Source organism: Lutra lutra, chromosome 6, assembly GCF_902655055.1.
Source record: "Lutra lutra chromosome 6, mLutLut1.2, whole genome shotgun sequence".
Classification (NCBI taxonomy): Eukaryota; Metazoa; Chordata; class Mammalia; order Carnivora; family Mustelidae; genus Lutra; species Lutra lutra.
This window is the reverse complement of record NC_062283.1, coordinates 108,851,384-108,874,583: the sequence shown is the minus strand read 5'-3', so window position 1 is coordinate 108,874,583 and position 23,200 is coordinate 108,851,384. Positions and strand designations below refer to the sequence as shown.

Here is a 23,200-nt window from a genome sequence, read left to right as displayed (position 1 = left end):
CCTCTTCTGTAGGAATTCTGAGATCTATACTGAGTACACAAATGATGCTCAAGAAATACTTCTAGTCTTAAAAACTCTGGTAACTTGAGTAAATCATTCATGTTAGAAGTCATCAAGGAAACCTCACCTTTATCTTCTGTTGCCATATGTAAACTGTCAGTTGTAGCAGGGAGATTGGACTGGCTTAGTTTCTCTCAGACTTTGGATTCCATGGACCAGTAGAATCTTAAAAACATATTTGGGGGCATAGCTTTTTACTTTGCCAATTATGGACAAAATACTAAGTACTATCTCATATAGGAACATCATTTCATAAAAGGAAGGACATTTATGCACTAGAAGAATAGAAATGACATAATCTTAAAGTATACAGTTTTTTAAATTAAATAAATTTAACTTTATAAAAAGCTCATTGGATTTTTCTTACTGTTTCTAATTTTTCCACCCATGAGTGAAAACTGGCATACACTAACAGGGTGCACTGATCAGATCAATCTTTCCCTTATTTGGTCCTTTAAATATCTCTTTCTTACTTATTTTGGAAATGGTCCAGTGGCCCCAAATCATATTTAAAAATCCATTACAGTGGCAAATAAAATTATTTAAAAATTAAGGGTCATTATTCTGATCATTTCCCTATCCATATTATTACAAAGAGTTGAGAGTCAAGTAAAGAATGTGCTCTAGTGCAATATCAAGTTGACTTTTGGATCACCTGTGTCACAATTCCATCTATAACTTACTATGGCCTTTTCTTGTTTTATCTAAAGACTTATGTAAAATGACATAATGAATACAATATTTGTAGCATTTGATGTTTTGTTAAAAAAATTTAATTTATGAAAACTGAATATACCTAGTTTCATTCAGAAGATTTAGATAGAAGTGGCTATTTGTCTGTATTTCTGCACCATTATTACTGGGATTCTAGAGCATCAAGAGTCCCAGAGAACATGGAAGCCAAAGGCAGAGCATGCGGTAAGCTCTTGCCCAAATGACAAAACATCAGCTCTATGGTCCTCAAGGAAAGATGAGGCTTATAAAGTTATCACAGAAATTTCATATATTAACTTTGGTTAGCAAGGTACAGAAAGCAGGAGTTAGAAGCTGTGGTTAGCTGTCTTCCCACTTTGCTTTCTGGAGCCAGCTGTGGTCTCTGGAATTTTAAGTCACACTTGATTTGTGAAATGCATGATAGCCCTTATAGACTGCTCCAAGTATGTGTGAAGTTTCTATACTCTGCATGTACGAAGTTGCAGGGACAAGATATTTATTTCTCCTCTGGGTTGATTGTGTGTGATCAAGACATCAGAATAACATTCTCTTTGTATGAGGCCATTTGAAAGTTCAGTGCAACTTTGTGGGCACCCCTGAAGCTCAGTTCCATGTCCCCAACTCAGAGGCCTTCATGTCCTGGGGAGTTTTATTGGGTAAATGAATCTTAACCTTCAGCTAACTGGACATCTCAATTAAAGAGAATATTCTGGTTTCTAAATCATACCTCTCACCTTAGATGTTACTTAGGTGTAAGGTATAGAAAGAGTTGAGCATTACAGTACATAATGTTAAATGAATTCTAAAGTTATTACTTCCCTATTTCTGAACATTTTAATAGGAACATTTTTTATAACGAAACAGCAAAATCTTAGTAGTTTTCTTACTGACCTTCTGCAAGATTTGTCCAATTATGTTTTTTTGTTTGTTGCAAATGAAGAAGACACACTGAATATTTGATCTCTGCTCTATCTTGCTACCAAAGTCTACTATTGAACCAAAAGTATGGCATTGTTTGAGGTCTACAAAATAGACAGCATAAGGCAGAAAAGTATGGCAGATTGGGATAGATACTCACCAAGTGGGCGTGCCATCATGATATGCCTCTAGAGACGTAAGGGTGTAGATGAGGGGAGGCTCTCCATGGATGGCATATTGGGAGAGATCATCACTTTGATTCCAGGTTGCGGTTATGGTCACCTGGAAGTGGTTAGAGGTCAACTACGGAGAGGCTCCTTTAAGCATTTTACGTGTTTTGGAGGAAGATAAAATGGTTGTGGTAGAAATGTGTTCCCGTTCAGCGTCTGTGCTGCCCGTTATTATCTATGGTTCACTTCTCTGTGACTTAGTTTTCTCACCTATAAAAAGGGAACTAGTGGGAAGTCCTTGCTGTCATTCAGGAGTGTAGGCTGAGAGAGGCTCTGCTCTCAGACACATGTGATCTTCAACTATGGGTGGTGGTCTGATCCAGTTACCCAGAAGGGGAGGAGCATGGAAGTTGCCTTGAGAGAGACTTAGAAGTGATTCCTACCACTTGCACACATCCTACATTGGCTTCATCTCATCATGGGTCCACATCTCACTGCACAGGAGGCTACAGAATAGGGATTAGTTGTGTGTTCAGAGAGAAGAAGAAAACAACATGGATTTTGGTGGAGTCTAAAACCAAATGTATTAGTGCTTCACAAAGTGTTTTTGTTACTATGACCTCCTAGCTTAATGTACTCTGTATGCTCAGAAAACATTTGTTTATTTACTTGTTTATTCATGCATGGGTATTTGTTAAGATCTACTTTGTGCCGCTTATCTTGCCCAGTTCTGGTAGCTAAAATGAAGATGATTTTGGCTATTTGTTTATTTATTCTTGGTAGCAAAAGAGAGAGACTCCAAAATTTCAAAACATATAAGTGTTGTGTTGCATCATAACCCATAATTGAAAGCAGAAGTCATGTGAAATCCTCGTTTCTTTTGGCACAATTCTCACTGAACACATAGTGAGCATTCAAATATATCTGTTGATTAACAGTGAATTTATTTGATCAAGGAGCGAGTGTGCCTGAAACCCATTAATAAATATGAGTCACTTTCTCCACTATGTTCCCTGATAGGATTTGAATTCTAAGAGAATATTTTGTTTTTTTATTAGGGATTTTGGCTAAATTCATTGATCACTTCACTTAGTACTGTGTAGACAGGACCTTTAGTTCTTGGGGTAATAGATCTTATGGGACCAATTTAGTTTTATTCGGGAAAGCAAATTTCCCTCCCCTGAATGAGATCTGATTTTCATTAGATGGGGTTGCTACAAGATTATTTAGTGAAAGCAATGTCCAGAAGCTTCTGGCTCAATTCAAATTTAACTTCTTCTCATCCGCCTGCATCCCTATGATGCCTGAGTCTGGAAGTGGGCTGCAATTCCATTTTGGAAGCTACCATTAACACAATTTGGTCTGAAAACTTAGCTCTTTATGGAAGACAAATGAGAGGATGAATGCTTGGGCGTGACTTTCTCAGAAGAATAAATTAGGGATTAATATTGCATTGCAACTAGAGTTAGCCAGTAATTATTCTTTGCACCATGCTTTCTCAAATAACATACTCCTTGGGTGAATCACAGAAATAAAAGGAGGGAAGGAGAGCACTAGACCAGCTCAGGGGGCAAGTTGCACAGGAAAATAATGCCGAACCACCTAAAGCATATTTTAATTAGCCACAGTGGAGCAAGCACTAAATTAGCTATGCTTTGGACTCAAGACACCTTGAAGCAGTGAGAGGGATTTGGGGGGTTGAATAGCTTTAATTTTTTCCAAGGAAAACTATTATATAACACATCTGTTGGTGGTTAACAGATCTTCAACATGTCTGAAAGACTGAAAATATTGTATATTTAAAGGATATAACTTTGGATTCTCTGCTTTTTCATGAATTCAGTGGTAGAAAGGAAAACTTACTAGAAATGGGGCTTCCAGAACTTTTAGAATGTTCTAAGAAAAAAATTCCGTCAAACTTCATAGCACCTGAAGGAGTCTCAGCCATCTAAGGACACCTTAAATATCCCCTCAGCCTCGGCGCTATGTAAGCAGAAGAGTGTGCTTGTAATCACTGTGCAGTCAAAATTGCTGATCTTTGATGGCTCTCAATTTCATATCATACACTTTCTCTTCTCATCTGGATAATTATCTTCTTAGCAGATCTTACAGGAGACTGGAGCTGGGGAGAAGGTTGTGTATGGATTGGGAATGGGAGTTCAAGGCAACTTAGGATGTCTTCCCTTTAAAGGCTGGTTGTTAGAACAAGGAAGCATCTAGGATTGATTTTCATAACTGCCGGGCTGCTGCCTCCAATTACCCTGTAAACCGTCTTGGGGTTGCTCATCTCCCTGTTGGGGCTTTTGGACTTTGGAAGGTCTCTGAAAGAGATGCAGTGGTTCTCAATGCTGGTTGCATGTTTGAATCTCTTAAAGAGCTTTTAAGAAATAAAGATGCCAGGACTCCTTCTCAGATATTTGATTCAATTGATTTGGGTGGGGCCACCCCTTGTGTATTTAAAGGTGATTGCTGTGCGGTCAGCATTCACCTGAGACCACAGAGACAGAGCAGCTTTGTATTTACCAAGGCCCCAGGGGACACTCCCACACTAGATGAGTTGCTTTCTCCCACAGTCACTTGCAATTTGTCTTTTTCAAATCCTAGTTCAATTTTTCTGCCCTTATCACTGACTCTTCTGTTAGTAGACAGTTTTAGACTAGGTGTAGCATTGTTCCTTAACATTGGATACTAACCAGGGATCGTTCTCATTTTTACAGTTGATCTGTATTGCTTATAATATGTTATGTCAATTACCAGAATTAGTTGGAATAAACCTCACCAGTGGCTGACTCTGACGCTTTGAGTTATTTTATGGTTTAGCTGGTTTCCTGTCAGCCAGTGATACGTGAAATAAAATTTGGTGCGTATTATATAGAATGTCTAAGAGTAAAATCAGACACAAGAAGTTCAGTGATTCTACAGTGAAAATATCCAAACCACATCTCTACCTAAACCTTTTCCAGTAGACATCCCCATTCTCTTTAGGCTAAACATGCCTGTTTGTATGATACAGTTTATGTAAACCATATTTTGTGAATGAAGTTGGAATGAGTTCCTGTGCAGTGCTAAGTTGGCTTACTGATCTAATCCTGTAAATTTGCTTAGGTTATAATCTCCATTCATAATTCAGTAGTCTCACTGTCCTATAGACTACATACTCTTAGTTCTGTATCAGATAGAGCCACTTCTTTGCTAGATCTGCAGTTAGGGAAATATTCTTAAGAAAATCCAGTTCTAAACATCAATAATCAGCAATAAATTGAATAGGTTGGGAACCTATTATTTGCTTTGCTAAAAAGTTCATTACAGGATTTCTTTGGGGATTCAATTCAGTTATTTAAGGTGGATCACACTTAGAAGAATGTGAAGAATGTGATAGCTTATTGATTCCTTACAAGGAGCACCTTTGTGACATTCCATGAGGAACTATAATGCAATTGCACATAAAACCACAAAGTTTATAAAGGCATTAATCAATTAGTAGGTGAAATGCTTGGCTAGTTTGTATCCTTCCAAAGACAACAGACCCGGGGAAGCAGACGACCCCAGGAAGAAAGAGTGGGGAGTATCGGTAGATTGGGAATGGAGGAAATAACCCCAGGGTTGGTTCTACCACTTGCTTCATGTGCAAGAATACCTGACTGAGCTCAATTACACCTCACTTTCTTTCCAGTCCTAACAGCCCAAGTTGTGGTTCACTACGGTCTTTTCATCTTTGTTCCTGTGTATCACAACATTGCCTCCTCACGCTTAGGACCAGCATTACTATGGTCTTTAGTGCTGATGGCCTATAATATGGTGTTTCTCATTTTCCTTGTTAAGTTCACTGGTGGTCTTTAAAGGATATTTCATTTTTTTTTTTAAGATTTTATTTATTTATTTGTCAGAGAGAGAGAGGGAGAGAGAGCGAGCACAGGCAGACAGAATGGCAGGCAGAGGCAGAGGGAGAAGCAGGCTCCCCGCTGAGCAAGGAGCCCGATGTGCGACTTGATCCCAGGACGCTGGGATCATGACCTGAGCTGAAGGCAGCTGCTTAACCAACTGAGCCACCGAGGCGTCCCTCATTTTTTTAATTTTTAAAAATATTTATTTATTTTTAGAGAGAAAGCACAAGTGAGTGAGCGAACATAACCCGAGGGAAGGGCAAAGGGAAAGAGAATCCTTAAGCAGACTCCCGCTCAGTGCAGAGCCCTATTTGGGGCTCAGTCTCACAACCTCAAGATCATGACCCGTGCTGAAATCAAGAGTCAGACATGTGGGGCACCTGGGTGGCTCAGTGAGTTAAAGCCTCTGCCTTTGGCTCAGGTCATGATCCCAGGGTCCTGGGATTGAGCCCTGCATCGAGCTCTCTGCTCAGCTGGGAGCTTGCTTCCTCCTCTCTCTGCCTGCTTCTCTGCCTACTTGTGATCTCTGCCTGTCAAATAAATAAATAATTAAGATCTTAAAAAAAAAAAAGAGTCAGACACTTAACTGCCTCAGCCCCCCAGGTCCCTGAATTTTTAAGTTTTTAATGAAAGCATGCTTCTTACAGTCTTCTCAGGACATCTTAGGAAGGGGCTGATCACTGACTGCCTCAGAAGAAGGGTTGTGGGTCAAGGGGATTTTAAAGAGATGAGGAGTTGGTAAGAAGTTGGTGTATGAAAGAACAGGGAAACATACGGAAGAAGGTAGGAGTGGGATGGGAGAGGTTTTATTTAAAGGTTTCTTTCCTTGTCTCGGTTTGCTTTTGAAATTCATCCAGATGCCAAATTGGTATTATTATTATTTTTTAGAACAGGTTCATGAATTGTAGTTGTTGCTTTGAAGCTTTTCCCAAGCACTTGAAAATAAAGATTACTGAGACCAAATCTCCTAGAAGTTAATCTACCTGAGTGCAACTATGCCAACCATCCAGACCATAACTCTGGATTGATGTCGGATTGGTAATCAGAGCATGAACAAAGTTTTCTATTTTTCCTAATCCCTTACTGGCTCTCCTGGGCACTACCAAAGCCAAGTTGAGGAGTTCTTAGGGGTGTGGCTACAAAGCTGGCCTGAATGTAGAATCCTTTGAAGTTTCTGTGAGATTTTTCTTGTTGCTGTTGTTTCTATTCCATGGAAATCCAGGATGAGATCCTGCTCCCCTTGAAGCAGCATGTAGGAAAGGAATTCAGCTAGAAACAGGCAGGACCAGCAGCCCCATCACTGAGAAAGCAGGTTTAGGAACATTGTCATTTGAAGTTGTATTAGTGTTAAATGAAAATTTTTCACAAACCTGGAAAATGTTGTATTACAATGAGTTAGTCTGCCCTTTTAAAAATTCTTTTTTAAAAAAGCCACTTTATAAATTACTCTTTTAAAATGTTATTTACTTATTTATTTGAGAGAGAGAGAGAATGAGAGTAAGCACAAGCAGGTAGAAGAGCAGAGGGAGAGGAAGAAGCAGATTCCCCCACTGAGCAGGGAGCCCGATGCAGGGCTCGACCCCAGGACCCTGGGATCATGAGCTGAGCTGAAGGCCGATACTTAACCAACTGAGCAACCAGGCATCCCATAAATGATGGGATCAAAAACTCTTTTGATCAGTTTGTTTTACTTTAATAATACAGTAAGATCAATGGATATGTTGACAGACTGGGGGAGTTGACACTAACTCAAGGAACATTTTAATTTTTTCCCCACTTTTCCCCTTCCCTTATTGTTCACTGACTACTTCTCTGGGCCAAACATCCTTCTCCCAGGTGCCTCATGACTCCCTTTGACACTGAGACCCCTCACTGTCACCCACTTCCTGGGGAGTGTGACATGGTCCTGAGCTCTTTGATACTCTCCTTCATTCTGCCTCCCACCTCCTTATTAAGATGGTGGGATAACGTACTCTTTCCTCAGAGCTTGTTAAAGGAGGGGCCAACCTAGTAAATTAATTTGGGATAAAGGGTTCATGGACCACAATAATCTAAAGCAAGGACCTACAAAGTTTTTCTTCAAAAAGTCTGATAGTAAATATTTTAGGCTTTGTGGGTCATTTAGTCTCTATCACAACTAGTCAACTCTGCCATTTTGAGAAATCAGCTGTGGACAATACAGCATACCTCTGTTCCAATAAACCGTTATTCATGGAATACTAAAACATGAATTTCATATAGTTTTCATTTGCCATAGAATATTTTTCTTCTTTTGAATTTTTTCAACGATTTACAAATGTGAAAACTATTCTTCACTCACATACCACACAAAAATAGGCAGCAAGCTGGATTTGGTCCTGGGACCATAGTTTGCTGACATCAGGTCTAAAGTATAAGTTCTTTCATATAATCTTCCCATATATACTGAGACATTACATTTCTTTAACAAGAGAAGTAATTAGCAATTTCAGGTCTTGTGTGTATGAGGGGTAGAGGGGAAGTTGTCAACAGCTCTCAGTCATAGCTCAGGACCCAATGCCTGTCAATCTTGCTTCCTTAAAAACAGCTGGGGAAAGAGCCCCATCTATTAAGTGCATTTGGTTAGCCCTTTATAAATAAGCTCCATGGTTGAGTAGGTTTTACTGAATAAACAACTCATACTTCTCATGTAGGTTCTAGAGCCCAGAAAGTTCTGATTCACAGTGTGGGCCAATCATGGAGCTCTATTCATTTATCTTTGGAAATACTGCCATTTTTTTCCTTTTCTTAAGTCCTACTGTACTGTTCTAACACTCTTCCATAGTGACCTACCTTCCTTGTTTCCTTCTTCTTGGCATTGGGAGTATGTAACAACTTTAAAAATCCCAGTGGCATAATAAGTAAAGGTTTGTAATGGTCCAGGGTAGATGGATGGCAATGGGCTGGTGGGATTCAGGTTGGGGGAGATGTCTCTGCTCCATTCAGTTCCTCAGGGACCCTGGATCCTTCACCTAGTGGTTTTGTCATTCCCCAATACCTTGGAGTATCCTACTGGACTGCATCTGAACAGCAGGTAACAGAATATATAGAGGATCTTATGAAGGGTGCTATAGGGCCTAGGCTGGGAGCCCAGCTGAGGCTCTTGCCAGGAGCCTCCATTCCTCTCCATGAGGGCCTTTCTAGGGGACTATTTGGACTTTCTCACAGCATGGCAGCTGGATTCCACAAATAAATGCTCCAAAAAAAGACAGGAATGAGAAAATGCAAGTCTTTCAGATCCTGGGCCTGGAAACGGGTACAATATCCCTTCTGTTGGTTATCCAATCACATAGACAGCTCCAATTAAATCAGAGAAGAGAGATCTTACCTTTTCCAAAAGAAGAATTTCAGAGAATCAGCAGCCACCTTAAATCTACTGGAATGTCACATTAAGAATTGATCTGAGTGAGTACAGGTGCATGATACTAACAAAGAAGTCCATCTCTAGTCACATCTGCTGTGAACTCTGCATCAGCCATTCTGGGACCATGTTGGGGCTGCAAGTTGATTGTCTACAGCAAGGCTCAGCAAACTATATAAACTGTGAGTCATACCTGGCCATTATCTATTACTGTAAATAAAGGTTTATTGAAACCCAGCCATCATCAGTCATAGATAGATAGATAGATAGATATAGTTTGCGGCTGTTTGTACAGTAGAGTTAAATAATTGTGATAGAGGCTATATGACCTGTAAAGCCTAAAATATTTACTCTATGACCTTTATAGAAGACATTTGCTGATACCCGTTCTTAAGAGAACCAAAAAAAGATCCCCATTATTAGGACTGAGTACTTTTTCTTGAAAAAGCAGGATCTGCCTTTGTGTTTGATATGAGGACAAGCACATTACTAAGGATCATGAATTGCCCTGGCTTTGATAACAGAGCCCTTAAAAATGTGCAGGTTGTGCATTCTGCCATCAAATCACCCAAATTTCTGGCAGGATGGAATTTTCTGGTAATCTGAGTGTGTTCCTTCTTGGCAACCCCTGCCCAGAACCTGGCAGCAAGTTATATGTTTCCTTTCACCATTTTTCTTAGCACCCTCCAACTCCATTGCTTGCAACCATGATTACAGTGGGCAGGACTGTGAGTGTGTTTTTCTAGCCCAGTACTTTCATGGGGCTGATTTAGGAGGCTTCTGAAGCTGAGTGGGTCTGGACTTTGCTGTGGGTCTTCTCAGATGTCGTTGATATTATTGTTGGTGGAGGAGGATCTTTATCACTTGACGCCCTTTCATATATATATATATATTTATATATAAATATATATATATATATTTAAAGATTTATTTATTTGAGAGAAAGAGAGAGAGAGAGAGTGTGTGTGTGTGAGTCGGAGGAGGGGCAAAGGGAGAGGGAGACAAAATCTTAAGCAGACTTCCAGCTGAGCAGGGAGCCCTGATGTAGAGCTCCATCCTCTGACCCTGAGATCATGACCTGAACCAAAACCAAGAGTCAGACGCTTAACCAACTGAGACATCCAGGTGTCCTGACACCCTTTCTTTTAAAGTGAAGTTCCAAGCACTGGCCTTATGTTTTCTTTTTGTTCTTAAAGTCATTTCTAGATTATCTGTATTAGTGGCATGTGTGTGTTTGTGCTGTAAGGATAAATTAAAAATGAAGAATAATTTAATCACTTCTTTACAGTTGACATTTGGAATTCTTTTTTTTTAAACTTTATTTTATTTTTTCAGTGTTCCAAGATTCATTGTTTATGCATCACATCCAGTGTTCCATGCAATACATGTCCTCCTTAATACCCACCACCAGGCTCACCTAACCCCCTCCCCCACTCCCCTCCAAAACCCTTGGTTTGTTTCTCAGAGTCCACAGTCTCTCATGGTTTGTCTCCCCCTCCAATTTCCCCCAACACCCTTCTCCTCTCCATCTCCCAATGTCCTCCGTGTTATTCCTTACGCTCTACAAGTAAGTGAAACTCTCTCTGCTTGACTTATTTTATTCAGCATAATCTCCTCCAGTCCTGTCCATGTTGATACAAAAGTTGGGTATTCATCCTTTCTGATGGAGGCATAATATTCTGTTGTATATATGGACCATATCTTCTTTATCCATTCATCTGTTGAAGGGCATCTTGGTTCTTTCAACAGTTTGTCAACTGTATCCATTGCTGCTCTGAACATTGGGGTACAGATGGCCCTTCTGTTCACTACATCTGTATCTTTGGGGTAAATACCCAGTAGTGCAATTGCAGGGTCATAGGGTAGCTCTATTTTTAATTTCTTAAGGAATCTCCACACTGTTTTCCAAAGTGGCTGCACCAACTTGCATTCCCACCAACAGTGTAAGAGAATTCCCCTTTCTCCACATCCTCTCCAACACTTATTGTTTACTGTTTTGTCTTGTCTTGTTAATGAATTATTTTTCTTTCTTCCTCATTTTCTTTCTCCATGAAACAGCTCTTAAATCAAGTACTCACAGAAAATCCACATTGAAAATTCACATGTAAAAGGCCTGACTTTAGAAGCCTAAGAGTCACTTTTCAAACATCCCCTCTCTCTGTGTGTTCTTCTCTGTCCCTCTTTTTCCTTCTGCAAGAACAGAGTGGGATTATGGTCACACCAATGACTTGGAAATATGATTAGATCACGTGTGCTGTGTTCTAGTTATTTTATGGGTTCCTTGGCTGACAATTTGTCTAAAGGCAATGGGAGAAGGTCTTTGCTTAACTTATGCTTAATCATCTCACTATTCAATACTAAGGAATAAACAGAAACCTAAAGATTTCACTCCCCAAGGAAACTGTAGACTTGAAGGTATTCAGACTGATGCTCTCTGCTTTCTCTAGACTCCACATCAACATGAAATTACATGTTTTCCTTTACCTTTTTATTATTTTGTAAATTCCAACTTTTTAAAAAATTTTATCCCTTTGGTGCTAATCTGAAACAGGCCATTAGTCCAAAACAGCAGAAACATTCACTGATTTGATTCCTTGACACCTTATAAATGTATAGCAGAAACCAGAATCATAGAGGTGTGTGTGAGGTAGGTTCCCCGTACCACCTTAGCCCATCAGGTCAAGCTGGTCAACATCACCACAGGCTGTAACTATATTACCCCTATATTCATTGGCTTCTATTAACTATATTGGGAACAGAAGAGAAACTTTACAGGCAAAGAGAAATGGCAGGGGAGAGGCGTATAGGACTTAACAATATGGGAACAAGGGTTTTGGGAAATGCATCCTCTCCTCTAAGATAAATGTATATGTTCTCTCCTTAAGAGACCATGAAAGCATGCTGGAAGGTTCTTATAAGTAAACACAACTATTCCTATGCTCACAATCAGAGAATTGCCCTCTTCTACCTGCAGACATTTCTACCCTTCCGTTTCATGGGAAGCCAGAATAAACAGCTAAATCAGTCTGGGCCATCAGTAAGGTAACTGATGTTATATCCAAATTACCCTGACATTCCTTCCCTGGGATGCTATTTAGCACATTAGTCCAGTTGAGATTTACTAATTAATGCCTGCGTGTAGTAAAAAAAGTTTGTTTTTTTTCAAAGTACTGAACACATTGCATAAAGTGCTTCTGCTTTGGAGGAATTGGTTTCATCCTTGGCGTCTTTAAGTAAGAATGAGGACACAATCCTGAGTATAACACTTTGCAGATAGGGCTGTAGGGCAAAGAGATGGCAGATGTCTTGCTTGAGTTTCTGAGCTGGCCTTTAATAGTCTATGAGTCATGGCCTTCCTTTCTCTCTCTCTTTTCCCCAGTCTTCCTCCCCCACTCCTCGACTGGATTATCTCCATTAATCCCTGTCTCTCTCTGGGTCAGCATCTATGACAGATCATGGCCTTCAGCTCTAGCCACTAAAGCTTGTGGCTTTTCTTCTTTCCATGCAGAGTCTCCCAGGCAGAGTTGTCCTATGTCTGTGTATTAGGAGGACAGTTGATTTCTAATAATTTTCCAGTGATTTCTCTTAGGCAGATGCTCAGTCTTTTGGGCCCTGGTGTTAGCTGGCTTCAAGGCTGAGAGAAGAGAGTGAAGTTACTCTGTGTGAGGCAGAAAAAGAAATTTGTTCGGGTGCTTGTATGGCTCCGTTGGTTAAGGTTCCAACTCCTGATTCCAGCTCATGTCGTGATCTCAGGGTTCTGAGATTAAGCTCTATGTCAGGCTCTATGCTCAGAGGAGAGTCTGCTTGAGATTTTTTTCTCTCTGCCACTCCCCCCAGCTCAAACTCTCTCTCCCCCCCTCTCTCTATTGCTCTAAAATAAATAAATAAGTAAATCTTGAAAAAAAAAATTCTGGACTGCTGAGAAGTTGTAGAGGATGGAGATTAAAGGGCCATGGGGTAGTGGGAAGCCATGCAGCATGTGACTCCCCTTGACCAGTGAAATTACTAAATTCACACATCATTTTACAAGAACAGATTTCTTTGTGGAAAGTGAAGAAAAGGCCAAGTTTGTGCCTGGATTAGTGTGGAGTGAAATGGTTTGTTTGCTCAATACTGATGGCAGCATTGGAAGACATCTCATGGAAACATACCCTCAGGAACTTTCAGAAACCATGGGGAGTTTAGACTGTCATGGACCATGGAATTGGGGGCTCAAGTCAAGTGTATGTAGATTTTTCAGGGTTGAGAAAGCCTCAGGGGAAATCTGGGATATACTGGTCAATCTGTTGGAAGCAAGAGAGCTTTGGTAAAGTATTGAACTGATACATGTATGGAACCCTTCACTCCTCCAGTTGAACTTGGCAAGGAGAGGGGCTGGAAGTTCTCGAGCATTTTTTTTCCTTGGGATTTAAGTTAGGATATGTTTGAATGAAGTCAGCAGAGAGGGACATCTCTCACTACCATATAATAGGAATGGGGTGTAGGGAACAAACTCAGAGTAGCTAGTGGACCCTTGGATAAATGGACTCTAGCTCTCTGTGTCCCTGCCCTTGCTTCTCTCTCTCTGTCTCACAAAAGGCAACCCAACATTGGAGGGAACAAGGTGGGCTGTGAAGTCATAGTGCCACCTGGATGGGCATTTTCCCTGTGCAGAGGAGGTCCCTCTTTTTCTGATTCCCATCCCCTCAAGGCTAAAATGCCTTGATCAAGTATTAAAGGTTTTTGTTCATTAATTAGAAATAAGGTCTAAAATATGTGTTCTTCCTTTCTATCTTATTTAAATTCAGTTAATTAACATATAGTATATTATTAGTTTAAAAGGTAGAGTTTAATGATTTATCAGTTGTATATAACATCCAGTGTTTATTAAATCAAGTGCTTTCATTAATGCACATCAAGCAGCTACCTCATCCCCTTACTAACCTTCCCTCCAGCAACCTTCAGTTTATTTCCTATAGTTAAGAGTCTTTTAGAACTTAAGAGGTTTTTCTCCCTCTCTAATTTTATCTAATTTTATTTTTCCCTCCTTCCCCTATGATCATCTGTTTTGTTTCTTAAATTCCACATATAAGTCCATCATATAATCGTCTTTCTCTGATTGTCTTATTTTGCTTAGCCTAATACCTTCTAGTTCCATCCCACGTTGCTGCAAATGGCAAGATTTCATTTTTTTGATGGCTGCATAGTATTCCATTGTGTATACATACCACATCTTCTTTATCCATTCATCTGTTCATGGACATCTGGGTTCTTTCCATATTTTGACTATTGTGGACATTGCTGCTATAAACATTGGGGTGCAGGTGCCCCTTTGAATCACTATGTTTGTATCCTTTGGATAAATCCCTAGTAGTGCAATTGCTGGGTCATAGGGTAGCTCTATTTTTAACTTTTTGAGGAACCTCCATACTGTTTTCCAGAGTGCCCAAACCAGCTTGCATTCCTACCAACAGTGTGAGAGGGTTCCCCTTTCTCCACATCCTCACCAACATCTGTCCTTTCCTGAATAAAATAAGTGTTTTGGAAAGAGGCTCCACCTTGATTTAAAAATCACACTATGGTCAGTGTCAGGACCTGGGATGGAGAGTGGGGAGGAAGCAGAGTGTGAGGAGGGGTGGAATGTGGGAGGGAGGTAACAGTTTTGGAAGGTCCACAGTTTTGGACACTCATACATTTTTTTTGAAAGATTTTATTTATTTATTTGACAGACAGAGATCACAAGTAGGCAGAGAGGCAGACAGAGAGAGAGGAGGAAGCAGACTCCCTGCTAAGCAGAGAGCCTGATGTGGGGCTCGATCCCAGGATCCTGGGACCATGACCTGAGCCGAAGGCCGAGGTCTTAAACCACTGAACCATCCAGGCGCCCCTAGACACTCATATATTTTAATCCTTGCAACAACTCCCTTGAAGATGGCATCATTTTCTTTAGTTTACAAATGAAAAGAATTAGTTTTTTTTTAATATACAAATGGTAAAACTAAGGCACTAAAAGATATGCACTAGCATTAGATACCCAGCAGTGGTGAGCTGAAGGGAGGAAAGGTACATCAAAGGGAACACAATGTCCTGAAGAACAAATTTCCTATTTCCTGACTTGCCTTGGGATGGCTGTGATGGTTGCTGGGGCTGGGGGAGGAGAAGGGAAGGATTAGGTGAATCAGGGAGGGGCTAAACCTGAGAGAGAAGAGAAAGAAAAGTGGCAAAGGCAGGGGAGTGGGTAGGAATGAGAGAAGGGCCCAGGTGTGCAGCAATAGAAATTTGTATCTATCTATGCTCTGTCTGAACAGAACAAATTCAGTAAGATGTCATAATTGAAATTCAGCAAAAATATTGTGCATGGTCTGGAATTGGTTTAAAAAAAATCAGAACAGTCTAGGAGAGATTCTTTATTTTTCTGACTTGAAAAAGTTGCAGATAAATGTGCTTCTGATCAGAGGGGAAGCAGGAGAAGGCACTGGGCCAAACATATGTAGGCAGGTGCTGTGCAACTTCTCCACACTGCTCTGCCAAAGCACCCCATGGGTGACCTTGGCATTTAATGGAAAATGTGTGTTTCTCTGTGCACACATTAAGAGGAGGATGAGACCCCCCAGCTGATCTGGATTTGATATCAAGACAATATGTGAGCACATCACTCTTGAAGGTGTCAGAATGGGCAATTCCCTTTTCATGTTTTGTTCTGCCTCACTCCTCTACCCAAACTCACTCCAATGCCCTGGTTGTAGTTTATCCAGCAACAAAGGATGGGAGCCTTTTTTTTTTTTTAATTTTATTTTTTATAAACATATATTTTTATCCCCAGGGGTACAGGTCTGCGAATCGCCAGGTTTACACACTTCACAGCACTCACCATAGCACATACCCTCCCCAATATCCATAACCCCACCCCCCCGCTCCCAACCCCCCCTCCCCCCATCAACCCTCAGTTTGTTTTGTGAGATTAAGAGTCACTTATGGTTTGTCTCGGATGGGAGCCTTTTTATCTCCTAGAGTAATGAGGCTGCTGAGCATCAATGTTGGCGGGTTTTGAAAAAATAACAGAAAATAAGTCTGCCTCTTGGCCCACTCCCCTTATCTTTAGAATAAGCCAAAGTTGCTGCTTTGTGCCTTAACTTTCTGTGGTTAGCAAATAGAAGGTCCGAGGAGTGGAGCATCATGAGGTGGAGTGTATTTGCGCCATCTCAGAATAGGTACAGTGGAGGCCTTCAGCTTTTGCCACACGGGTGTCTTAGATTCCTAGGGCTGCTGTAACCAGTTACCATAAATCAGGTGGCCTAAAACAACAGAAATTTATTCTCTCACAGTTCTGGAGGCAAGAAGTTCAAAACCATGGTGTCATCCATTATGCTCCCTCTGAGACTGTGGGTAGAATCCTCCCTTTTCTCTTCCTAGCCCCTGGCCATGGTCGTCCATCCTTGACAGTCTTTGTCACATGGTGTTCTCTGTCACTGCCCTTACGTGATTTTTTTCCCCCCTCTTCTTATAAAGACAGCAGACATATTGGACTAGGGCCCACCTTACTGGCCTCATCTTAACTTGATTGTATCTGCAAAGACCCTTTTTCCAATTAAGGTCACATTTCAGGTACCATGAGTTAAAATGTCAACATCAATTTTTGGGTGACACAATTCAAACTGTAACAGCAGGTATTCAGGTCTGCTGTGGTGGTGGGGCAGGTCTACAGTAGGATCTAATTATGCTTGCTGATTGGCAGGGGGTGGGGGCAGGAGCCTGGCTGGGTGAGAGAGTGGGGAAAGGACAGAGTCATTTGAGGTCTGTTGTGTTCCTTGGCTCGTCCCAACGAGACAGGTTTGTGGCCTGTGGAGAAGTGCTGCGGACTGAGCTATCAGGAAGCACTGGGAGGCTCAGGCCATGGACAGTCATGTTGTAGTGTCCTTACTCTTTTCAAGGAATACAGTGTGGCTTTGGCACAGTGAGAACACCAGGGACCCAGCACTACTTGGCACCTTGGAGGCTGGCAATCTTAAGGGTGCTGGGAGAAGATAGAGATATTAATGGAAATAAATGGCAGTGGCAAGATGAGGCCCTCTCAAGATGGTTGGGATAGGAGTAGAGAGGCAAGGAAAGAGTCAAGTCCCAAGGTCTCCCAGAATTGTTGGCTCTTCCATAGAGACTAGGAGAGCAGAAGGGGGTGTTATCTATAATGGCCCCTGCACAGCTGGGACTTCTCAAGCAAACCAGTCTGATGGTCCCCTAGTCTTCAGAGACCCATGCAATATGAGTAGAACAGTCTCTTTTAGTGCTGACCTTAATCATAGGTATAATGGGACTGTAAGGCAATAATCTTTTACTAAATTGAATTGGTTTAGAGGTGGGCTACAGGAGACAATGAAGTTGGTTGTTTTGATTTCAGACTTTACTTAAAATAATGCCCCTTTTCAGGCTAATTGAAATGATACAGACTTTTGCCTTTGGATAGAGGGTCCCTTCAAAACAGTGCTCCCTTTTTTTGAGACAACGCAAGGGCTGCAGGAAAATGCATGACTGCTGCTGATACTGGTGGAGGGCCCTGGCTGAGGGAGGCAATGATCTCACCTGAAACACTGTGTCTACTGGCAGGTTGATCAGAATAGCAAGTGATCACCTTTGATGACAGAAACTGAAGTGACGAGGGTTCCATGGAGGAGTTGGGGAACTGGGAAAGGGACCATTAGACACCTGCCTGAGTCCAACCCCAAATTCAGGGCTGGAGAGTAGAGACTGGTGGGGAACGTGGTAGAGCTGAGAAAGGATCTCAGGAAAGGGTACAAGAAGAACCAAAGACATACTATGTCTAATTCTTATGGGTCTAGAAGAAATCTCTTTTATACCTGGAGGGGATCACTGGTGGGAGAATTCCAAATCATTTAGTTTCTCTTCTTGGTTGGTAACCATCCTCCTCCAGGCACCAGGCTTCCTGGCTCCCCTGAAGGATGTTTGGTTCCAAATAGGACATTAACAACAGATTTGGCATTATGGTTGTACTATTTCATGGCCTCCCTGATTGCTACTGGGAAGAATGCAAAGATCTTAGTTCCCAGAGTCTTTATGAAGGTCAGAGGCGTTTATACCTGCTCTGCCAGGCAGTCACTGAGAGTATCAGTCTGACGCTGGCCCTTCATCTTCTAGTAAGTCCATGCTAGCATCTGGGATGCCGGCAACTTGCAGATGTACAGATGAAAGATCATCACCGTCTTCAGTGAGCTTGTGCTTGCAAGAGGCTACTAGCTTAGTAACATTCCATTCTATTTAGTGACCAGAGACTATTTTCCCCCCAGCTTTATTTTAGTCATGTTCTGCCACGAGTGGTTCTTGGAGCCTTCAATATTATTATGTCATGACATTTCTTGAAACATTACATTTCTTATGAGTTTACTCTTTGGTGGTGACCTCTGTGACCTCCTATTTTCCAGGTCCATAAACTTTATGAGCTATTTGATACATTTACTCTTCCTAATTTTATCTTTCGTTGTCCTCTTCTTAAGTCTTATTGCTATTTAGTAAGTTAGGGCTCATCCATTTGAAAACATATTCCTGGGCCCAGGTTAGAACTCTTTTGAACGGTAATAATTTGAAAATTGTTAATTTGCCTTTCTCTTCTGTCTTACAGAAACATAAGCTTTGCTCTGATTAGCCCAAGGCATGCATTGGTTTCAGAGAGAGGAGGGCTTGTTTCTGGCACAGTGTGGTGAGAGAGGATATTCAGCTTTTTCTCGGTCTGGATCAGTCAGGAAAGCAGAGTCACTGTGAGGATGGTGGGAAGAGGATTTAATGTAGGAATTAGACCTGCAAATGTGGGAGGAGCTGGGGAAGTTGTCATCAAGAGGAAGGTTGGAGAACAGCAGAGAGACAACCCTTCCTGATGTCCTGGTGCTGGTGACCTTGTGAGAACTTGGAGGAAAGCCCAAGAAGCTGAACACATGTGGCCGCTAAAGTGAGACCACGAAGGGAACTCGTGAAGAGGTCTACAGGAAGCTATTAACCTTGATAGCTCCTGTCCTATAGGTCCTTGTCCAAGTGTCTGGTGGTGCCGCTAATCAGCAAGGTCAGCAGTCAATCTTTTCCCACTCCTCATTCAGACAAAGGTATGTTCTGTTGGCATTTCTTCTGACTTACTCAAAGTTTGAACAGAGGGTAATCTGAAATGTTCTTGCTGATCAGTTATTGCTAAGAGGAAGTCTTATGTTTAAGGAACAGTGTGTGGGTGGCTGGGGAATGGCTATTGCAGTGCTCTGTCAGAATGGTGATTTGCTGTGGTTTGTTTTATCACCACGTTTGAAAGATTCCCAGTTCACTTTTCCAGAGACATAAATTCTCCATAGCACACAATGAAAATTTCAACACTCAAATCAACATTGTATCAAATGTGCAAGCTTCAGGTCTGTCACCTGTCTGACAACATCTCTGCCAAGTAAATTAAAATGAGTGAACAGAATACCAAGAAGGATGTATCTTTCTGATCTTTATTTTATTTATTTATTTATTTTTTTTTAAAAGATTTTATTTATTTATTTGACAGAGAGAAATCACAATTAGACAGAGAGGCAGGCAGAGAGAGAGAGAGAGAGAGAGAGGGAAGCAGGCTTCCTGCTGAGCAGAGAGCCCGATGCGGGACTCGACCCTGATCAGGTCAGGCGACCCTGATCTTTAAGTTTAAAAGTCTTGGGGCGCCTGGGTGGCTCAGTGGGTTAAAACCTCTGCCTTTGGCTCAGGTCATGATCCCAGGGACCTGGGATCAAGCCCCGCGTTGGGCTCTCTGCCCGGGCTTTCTCCTCTCCTCTCTCTGCCTGCTTGTGATCTCTGTCTGTCAAATAAATAAATAAATCTTAAAAAAAAAAAAAAAGTCTGGGTTAGTTGTTTTATTCATTTGTTCACTTTCAGGGTGATGGCCACCTCTACTTGATTCATTCTCTCCACTCTTTTGGGGGCTCACATTATGCGTATGTTGTTATATTGATGGTATCTTCACATATCTCTGAGGTTCTGTTCATTTTTTAAAGTAATTATTTCTATTAACATATAATATGCCCCACGGTCTGTATTCCCTCCAGTTTGTGGTCACTAAGGTTTCTGCTTGGTTTTGTCTTTTAAATTAATTTATTAAAAATTTCTTATTTTTAGTTTTAAGACTGACTTTGCAGGGATTGAGTTATAACTTATTGGTCAGCAACCCATTGGTCAAAAGATTTCCTTAAATGACTTGACCCAGTAAGTATTCCACCTTTTGATAAGGGGTGTGTGTGTGCATGCGTGCATGTGCCCACACACATGTTGGGGATCTTCAACTCTTAGGTAGTGTACATGTGTAAGTCTATCTTAGCCTTCTGTTCCTACTTGTGCAGAACTTCAAGGTCAGCCAGAGGTGAGTGACTGGCGCCCTCTCTGATCCTTCTTGGGCATGAACATAGCCCTACACATTTGTATGATTTTCTAGGTTCCCAGTAATACATCAGAGCTTTTCAAAGCTCCATATGGAAGTCTCATTCCCCAGATTTTCCTTTTATATTTTTTGCCAGGCTTTTATTTGCCCCAGTTGGTACTCCAGTGTTAGTCAGATGGAATGTTAAATAATTGAATCTGATTGTTTTCATCGATGCCCTGGGAACGGGACTTTTCCTGTGGAGCTGAACTCTGAGTCAGTCAAATACATAGCACCCTGTGGATGTGACTATTCCAGGGAACTGTGAGTCAGGTCCAATAGTGAGGAGTTCCAGAGCCTGCCTGACCCTCTGGTACCTCCCAGGCTAGTGGCTGTCAAGGCATTGGTATGGAGTGGGGGCAGGGTGGAGGTAGGGAGGGAGGTAGGAGTAACTCAAGTTAAAATGTCCCTGGTCTACTTACCAAGGCTTAGTAGTTTCTCTTGAATAAATTCCCTAGACTGCTGCAAGCCTTTGACTAATTTCCAAAGTTCTAAAAAAATCGATGTTGAAAATGTTGCCAATATTCTCATGGTTTTTGTGGAGCACTGGATTTATGGATGTCCTGATTCTGCTGTCCCAGAAGTCCCCCTCCCCCTCTGCTAGTTTCATTTTATATTCTGTGTTGGTTGTTTCACTCTTCATGGACACAATGACCAGGAAGCATCATTTCTCAGTCCGATGAATTCAAAACACAATTCGTATACAACTCTGGACGAATACTCTGTTTGTTTACACTACACTGATTATAATTCCATGGAAGAAAAAAAGGATATCCATACGGAATATCCTTGGACTCGGGTCTTTTGTTCTCAATGCCTAAGAATGTGGCACTGGTGTAAACATTCCAAACATTCTGGATGTTATTCAGCAATATCAAGTTAAACAGAAAGAATTTAAAACAAATACTGGTGGGAAGGAACCTAACATTTATTGAGCATTTAGTACATGCCATTTCATAAGAAAAATATTATCTTAGGTTTCTAATACATAGTATTCATGCAGTGAATTCTTCTTTTAGTTCCTGCACCAGAGGTAGGGGAGAATTACTGAAAAAGAAAATGCTTATAGGCCACTTTAATATATTACACTCCCTCAGTATAATTTTTGCTTATTTCTATGTGTAACTAACAATGTTGTATGTATATGCACAGTGAGTAATGAATGTTGAATGAATATGTTAATGCATATATATATTTAAGTTTTGCTCATTTTTGCTTTTATAGATGCTGGTAAATTTGTTTTTGATCCCCTTTCTCTAATAGATCCTAAGCAATTTGCCTGTTTCTTTTCATTTCATCAATGTTGCGGGTATAGGCCCATCCCTGTGCACAAAACATGCTCAGAAAGTTGCTGACTTTCTGACCATCCACTGCAAAACCCAATCTGGGGCTGGGGCATACCATGTCTGTACCTTGGAAGAATTCTTTTTTTTTTTTTTTTAAGATTTTTTTTTATTTATTTGACAGAGATCACAAGTAGGCAGAGAGGCAGGCAGAAAGAGGGAGGAGGAAGCAGGCTCCCCGCCAAGCAGAGAGCCCGATGTGGGGCTTGATCCCAGGACCCCGGGATCACGACCCGAGCCGAAGGCAGAGGCTTTAACCCACTGAGCCTCCCAGGCGCTCCCCTTGGAAGAATTCTATCCTAGTTCATAAAAAGATGAAATTTCTAGAGTTCTTATATGCTGAGACACCAGTGCTTACAATATGTCAAAAATGAAGCAAAGTTGAAGGAAAGATTTTTGTTCTTCTTTGCTAATCATAATAATCACAACTATATGCACTTATGGGTACACAGTTACCCAGAGGAGGGGAAAATGTCTATGGAGATTGAACTCCCCCTCCTATCTGTCTTTCTCGTCCCTTCAGTTTGCCCCAACCCACTTCAGCCTAGCAGATTGAAGTTAGAGTCCTGATGGTACAGCAGTGGGGTTTGTGGGAAACTGAAGAGGGCCGGGGACATAGCATATTGAGGCAGACCGGGGCCTGAAAGAGGCAGAGAGAGCAGAGAATTTTAGGGTTTTTGCTTTCTCTCTATTCTCAAAGTGTGTGACAGTCTTTCATATTTATCTCAGCAGTGCAAGGGAACTTTGATGAAAATGAAGAGAGAAGTCACTTCTAGATCAAGTTCCTGGATATGCTTTTTCTGTCGTTCTTACCATCGTATCTCAGAGTAACTTTTAGGGAAAGGTGAAGGTTTACCTCTCTGAATGTATTTGGCTGGTGCACGGCTGCTGAGGGAGCTAACATGAGTATCAGATTCAAAGTCCTGGGAGCTCTGTCCAAGTTCTAAGGTGAGTTTCATGTTGCAGAAGGCCTCAGAGCTTTTCTGAGGGATCCTGGTCATATTCACTTCTCTGGGCTGGAGGTTAGAGGGCTGACTGCAGTCTGGAAATAGTATAGATCTGCTCTGGATTAGGGCTGGGACCTGTTGTAGAACTGGATTTTAGTCATCCTTGGGGATTGTTTGTTGGCATAGGTAATGGAAAGGATAGAATAGAACTTAGTAAGTCATACTGAAATCCTGTGTGAACATTTGTATTTAAAGTTTTAACTGGTAAAATTAGAAACGAAGGATTAACATGTCTTTTCAGGATTTTGTGGTGACAGCTTGACTGTCCTGTACATGGAGATAAATATTACGTTAAGCACAGAACTG

The 23,200-nt window shown here is 41.3% G+C and overlaps 1 long non-coding RNA gene across 2 annotated transcripts in view; it reads left to right on the top strand.

Annotated features, from left to right (window-relative positions):
* Nucleotides 1–22,678, top strand: part of LOC125101746 (uncharacterized) — a 164,915-nt gene extending 142,237 nt beyond the window's left edge. For both annotated transcript variants that reach the window (XR_007127913.1, XR_007127912.1), the window contains exon 6: nucleotides 22,617–22,678. This is a non-coding gene — a long non-coding RNA (uncharacterized LOC125101746). The remainder of the gene's footprint in view (nucleotides 1–22,616) is intronic.
* The last annotated feature ends 522 nt before the right edge of the window (nucleotides 22,679–23,200 follow it).